The sequence below is a fragment of the Cupressus sempervirens genome, chromosome 8, assembly GCF_028749045.1.
Source record: "Cupressus sempervirens isolate cs-2001-9-10 chromosome 8, ASM2874904v1, whole genome shotgun sequence".
Lineage (NCBI taxonomy): Eukaryota > Viridiplantae > Streptophyta > Pinopsida > Cupressales > Cupressaceae > Cupressus > Cupressus sempervirens.
In genome coordinates, this window is record NC_143125.1 from 729,271,543 (window position 1) to 729,278,475 (window position 6,933).

Consider the following 6,933-nt stretch of genomic DNA (forward strand, 5'->3'; position numbering starts at 1 on the left):
TTGAATTATTATCTGAACAAAGGAACCATTTTGGTGGGTTTGGTTGTTTCTTCTAATGTGTTATCTATTGTTATTTATTTTGACATTTCTATTCTTGCAATCTTATATTTGTGATTCAAAATTTTAACATGGTATCTTATATTACACTTTAATTGTTGTTCTACTTACTTGTTTGGTTTAGCTAGTTACTATATTGGATTGTTCTTTAAACTTTTCTTTGTGTAAATTTAGAATTCCAATTGCTCTTAAAGATAATGATCCTCTTGACTATGTGAATTTTGATGTAGCAAAACCTTTTGAATAAGCCAAGAAAGCTCAATAGAAAAAGAACAAGATCATGGTAGATAAGATTCAAATTGATTCCATTAAGGATCATCCATATCCATTATTTCAAAGTTGAATTCCCAAAGAGATGTTTCAAATGCTTAGCGCTTGTTTGGTTGCTAGAATATAACCAGAATAGGAATTGTACATTATAATTTGTTTTGTATTCTCTGTTTGGTGCACTGGATTGGAATTAGGAATTAGAACTTGTTTTCAATTCTTTGTTTGGTGTGCTAAATCAAAATTGAGAATAGGAATACATATTCCCACAAGATGAGCATATGTCGATTCCCAAAAATACCTATTCCTATTCCCATTATAACTTTTTCTTATTTGGTAGCGTTTTCAGGTGCGCTTAATCAGACTAACTTGAAAACCTACTCGACTCAACTAATTTAGGAGTCATGGGAGTAATGGCAGTCTGTGACCAATGTGAGGCGGTGAGCTTTGAACCATGGTGGGCTTGCCAGGCAAGCAATCCTGTATGTTAAGACCATGTATCATTACATTTCTAACAAATTGGACTGTGATGAGAGGGGTACATCATTTTTACGTCCTCTTGTACTCGTCAACAATATGTACATGCTAACTCTGGATTGTGATCTCCATTTCACGACGAAAAGGAAAATCAAAAGGCTTGCACATATTGCTGGATAGAATTTCAGTTTATTACATACCATGACGAATACTAAATCATCTTATGAAGTGTCTCAATGTCAGCTATCGAAGATCATGTTTGAATAAACACTATGGTTTCGTGTGTCAATGACCATCGTTTGTGGGGCTATGAACTCCCATGATATGATGGAAAATATGTGAGCACGGGTGGAGAAAGTAATTTGACCGTGACTGCAGGAGCATGTGACACACTTGACAAAATTTTCGAAGGCACTCATTAAATATATTGCCTAAAATCTATTTGGTAATGGTGCCATTCTGACTGAATGTGACCATACATGCAACCACTCTAACTGAATGCATGTTTCAAATGCATCCCCAAATAAGACATGCCTATCAATCGTCTTGAAACTGTTGACAATGAGCTCACTTTTAAGCTTGATGAACATGTCGCAATTGAAGATGATCTAGAGAGACCTGCTTTGGATGACTGTTTAATGAAGGGAGTTGTAATTTGGATTCATCGAATTTTCCCTTGCGTCGTTTACAACGTATATGATTTGCGGTGGTCTGCCCAATTTGGTCTGTTTCTCCAGCATACATCAATTTCATTCATTATTCTACCATTCGTACCGATTGCTAAGGAGTTCGTTGCCCTCTTTAGCAGCTGCCATTAAAAGGTCTTGAAGCTTTTGTTATTGCCCTACAATGTTCACTTGCGGTGATTTGACTGTCGCTAAAGCTAGGGTTGTCGATGCAAGATAATTACTGTGGGTTTGAAGACCAAACATAGTGTGGAATAATAAATATTATTTCTATTATGAATTTCTATTCCTATTCCTTTTCCTATTCTTGATTTTTATTTTTGATTCCGATTCCCAATTTCCTATCCCCACAACCAAATGGGTCCTTAAGGACCTTTTCCAATTCAATAATACCAATAGAGCTCTAGCCTCGAGATGACAACTTATGCATGTTAAAATGGCTATATGAGAATTATTAGCTTCATACTTCATTTACAAAGTTAAAAGATTGGATCAATGCAATTTGAGAATTCTTTGCATATAAAGATTTGGTCTTGCTTCACATGAATGGACTTCGTAGGCTAGAAGTTAGAGACAATGTATGTAAAAATTATCATGAAGATGATTTGTACTTGCATCCCACACTTCAAAAGGGAAAGGAATGAATGAAACTTCAAAAGATTCAAAGAAGAATTTTGTGTTAGCTCCTAGCCCCAAGAAAAAAGAGGATCTTTTTAGGATTTAGTGTTTAAGTTTTGACAAATTTGGACACTTTGCTAGAGATTGTACCTCAAGAACAAAGCTTCAAGAGACTATTGCAAATATTGAGAACTCTCCTCAAAGAGAGTCAAGTGAAAATTTTGAAGGATTTCTATGTACTTTCACACTTTCTAGCAATGCTTCTACTGATAGTGATGCATGGTTGATTGATAGTGTAGCCTCTTGCCACATTATTGGGTATTGTGATTACCTCTCCAATTTGAAGGAAAGAGATTCTCATCTCCAATTTACCATTCACGATGACGCATGCTATTCTATGAAGTGTCTTGGTTCTACTTCTAGTCGGATTCTGGTATTCGTCTATCTAAACAATGTTCTTTTTGTTCTTGGAATTAAGAGGAATCTAATTTCCATTTTAGTGTTAGAAGACAAGGGTAATCATGTTTCTATTGCTGATGGAAATTTCCTTGCATGATAGAAGAACACAAACATTTACTCAACTTGTGAGATTGGTGTCGTTGTGACAGTCTTTACAAAATTTTAGCTTATTCTATTCAAGCATTAACTCATGATTCTGCAAGTTCCAATGAGTTGTTTCACAAAAGGTTTGGTTACTAAAAGTTTAGAATCTTGTCTTGTCTAAAGGTGGTAGTTGATCTTGTAAAGCCCAACAAAAACCATGAAGGTGTTTACAAAGGGTGTGTTCTAGGTAAGAACATTAAAAGTACTTTTCATAGTAGTGGAAGTAGAGCAAATAAGATAATATTATTAATGTCCAACAAAAGACCATAATGTGGATCTATGGGACTGGAAGCTTACACCAAGAAAAAACAGACAAATGGAGCACCAAATGGTGTCCACAAAAGAACAAGCACAACAAAAGAAGAAGAAAGCAGGAGACCTCATTGAAAAGATTAGGTATCTATCCTCACAAGGAAAAAGTCCAACAACGATTGATTTGTACAACCACTAGAGGCCTTGTGATGAAGTTGAGTGCTACGAGAGGAGTGTTGCTGGCAAAAAGATCCCCTGTGAGGTCTCAAAGATTTGGAATGGTTTGTGTTAGGGAAATAGTATGGTCGCTTCACACCCTGAGTCAGAGTTAAGGGCAAGAAGGTCGTAATAAGCTGTGCTTGGGTCTGACTCCTGGGAAATGATAGTTGTATAGTATGATCACGAAGCTGTAAGGACTCATGGAGATAGAGCGCAATGCAACGCTGATCGATGTACCTGAAAAAATTTGAGGGATCTGCAATCTCTAAACATACAGTAAAATCTCCCTCTAATCTCATAGTATATGGGGCATTTGAAAAGAGAATGAATCTCAGATTCTGCCTCTACTAAGGTACAAAGTGTACACACCTGATCCACTCTAGCAATATGGTGATCGACCTAGATTTGGAGCTTGTGCGAGCCCACCCTGAAGGAGCCAAGGGAGATACATAGGGCATGTGTCCAGTCTCTATGTAAGTACTCAGGGCGTACAATAATCTCATCCCAAATATCTAAGAAGTGCTCGGCATAAAAAGCCATCCTTAGACGTAATTCCCCTAGAGGATCCACCCAGGTCCATATGATATACTACCTGTAGATGTTATGTCTAACACCCCTGTTCAACTCTTTCCGAGAGGGGAGTAGATAAGCAAGAGCATCCAATGAGAATTGGTAGGGAGGAAGATGGTCAATGTCGATGCCAACTAAACTCAGCAGGATAGTAGCGCGAGCATACCAATAACTGGCTCTAGTAGTTGGATCAGAGTCTGCAATAGTAAATGAGGAGTAGTAGGCTAAGTAAGGGTGTTTGTGTTTGCCTTCAACTGAGTGTGCAAAGCCACAAAGACGGTGGAGAAACCAGATCAGGTCAAAAATGGCTGCAAGCCTAAATGGGTGACCTCCAAACTTAGCCAAAATAATACTATGGGGGGTAGATCTGTGACATCTGATAATCTGATGGAGGATTAGAGTCTGGGTATGCTTGATCATGGCCCAATCTGAGTCTAAAAGGGAAGGACCCCAAACCACCGAACCATAGAGCACTGTGGGTCTTACTAAGGAATCTAAGAGGCATAGCTTAGATGATGTGTCTTGAAAATTGGTGTCTGAAGCACTGTCTCTCAAGCATGGCAAGGGAACCCAACCTTTTACTAATCTGAGGCTGAATGGCTGATATCAAGCTGAAAGGAGATTTGGAAAACTTAACCCCAAGGTATGTGTAAGATGATGTAATCTCAACTTCCCGCGCTTGGAAGTGAAAATGGAGATGTGAGGTCTTCAGACTATTGAAGACCATAACATGAGTCTTCTCAAGGTTCATGACCAGCTGTCTCATGTCACAAAAAGATGCAAGTCTATCCAAAAGTCTCTGAAGACCCTCAGGAGAAAAAGAAAGAAGAACCACATCATTAGCAAAGAGAAGGGTGGAGATCAATACTTGGTGTAGATGACAACCATCACTTGGAAGCGAGGAGTCATTGAGAAAAGCCTCGAGCTCATCAATGTAGATCTCAAACAAGGTGGGCGAGTGAGGGCAACCCTGCATCACCCCAATGGTGCTCTGGATAGGGTCAAAGAGGCCCTCTGTGGTCCTAAGTCTACCAATCACTGTCTCATATAACCTCATGATAGTCATCAATAAGATATCAGAAATACTAATATCTCCAAGTCTCTGAAAAAGGGTCGCTTTGGGGTTAGAATCAAAGGCCTTATGAAAATCCACAAAACAACAGTAGACTTTCTTCCAATGGTGCCGAGCCTCCTTGATAATAGCCCATAGTGTAAAGATATGATCCATGGTTTGGTAGTCTACCCTGAACCCTGCTTGACCCTTAGCCCTGCAATTCCTCTTGTCAAGCTCACTAGATGAAATAGTATTCAATGGTGTAGCATAAAGTTTGGCAAATATATGCCCAATCATGATGGTCCTATAGTTTCCAGGATTAGAGGCCAGCCTAGAGTTATGGATCGGGTGAATAATGTGTCTCGGCCAAGAGCCCGAAAAACCAAAAAAAACCACTTTATTAAAGAGTGTAGAGAGATAAGGGCCCAGGATCGTGGTATCGAGCTCGAAGAGCTCAGCCTGAAAACCCTCCTCATCAGCCGCCCTACTGCATCTCATAAGTTTGATGGCTTTGTAAATGCTAGAGGTGGAGAATAAGTGACAGTGGGGGAGTGGGTTGGGAAGGGGAGTGAGCTGACCTGGGATGTCATACAACGTGGAGACATGGGAGGCAAGGAGGTGAAGGTCGGGGGTGGACTGGGGTTGGCAACATTGAGGGAACATGATGCACCAAAACAACTTGGGATATTGCATAAGCGTGTCTCGGAGGGATTTTCCCTATGAAGTAGTAAATAATCGCTTCTTATGGCGAAGAAAGCATTTGTAGGAGAGTCATAAATTGGTGAAAGTGGGGGTAAGAGTATCAAAAGCCAAGCGCAAGGAGTCATGGAAAAAATTACAGGCATCATCAAACCACTGGTTCATGGGACAAGTATTCCATCGAATAGATCTAGGAGTGCTAGGAATGGAGCGATGAGGGATAGAGAGGAGAGCCAACTCCCAAATTGTGATAGCTAGTGAGTGAAACACAGTGGAGACTTGACTATGATCTGTGAAGCTAACGAGGTAGAGGAATCTTCTCAAATGGAAAATGAAGAGGTCTTGATCACTATCCTCGAAACAGAAATGGGTATTGGGGTGGATCTAGGCAGGGTGACTAGAGAGGGGTGGTAGAGGGTGGGAAGAAACACAAACTAAAAGGTTAAGGAGGGCATGATCAGCTAGGGGAAGATGAGAGATAGTAAAGTTTTGGATGGAGGGGAGGAAAGAAGCAACAATGAGGATATAATAACCCATGCTCGCACCCCCACTATGAGGCCAACATGTAAAAAGCTCAGAACCTAGTAAGTAAGAGAGGCCATTCAAAATTACTAGGTTAGAGGATTCACAGAGCTAGAGAAGGTGGCGAGCATAGCAAGTTAGAGGTTCACTGTGATCCTCAGACAAATGTTGAAACCCCATACTAGTAGGATCCCTCTCAGTAGTAAAAATCAAGTCGGACCCACAGTCATATTGGGGGGTTTGGAGATCTTTAGTCTGTGCATTAAAATCTCCTAAGATGATGATGTCACCCGTAGCCCCAAACTTGGAGATGCCCTCGAATAGGTTTGTAAAAGGGTTCCCGTCCTCAACACTATGAATGGCGTAAGGTGAGGAAGTTAGTGGAAAGTAACAAACAACAATGAAGATATCTCTTTGACGATGACTGGTGCCTCCAACCCAGATCCACATAAATTTGGCATGAGTGTCAGAAAGAACCAAAGTGTAGTACTAAACATATCATCTCTAATCAAACAAGCAACCCCACCGGAACTACACACACCACTTGAAGCATAGACCTCCTCTCTACAAACTAAAAGCCATTGATACCCTGTATTAACTTGGAACGGGCCGAGCAAGACTCTCATGAGTCTCGGTAACAACCAACAAATCAACATACCCAACTACATCATGAAGTAAGCCTGGCAAAGACCACAGGGAGCCATTACCATTCCAACATTTGACAAGAAGAGAGCCAATGGAGGGCTTAGACTTGCCCAACTGTTGGTGCTCAGACTGTCATGTGGCTTGGGTATGTCTCGCATCCCAACCCTTGGGAGGTCAGTAATGAATAATTGCTTTTAGATTCCTTATTACTGCCCATTTCCCGTTATTCCTTGCTTCTACCACGAGACTCCTAGAGTGCTTTAG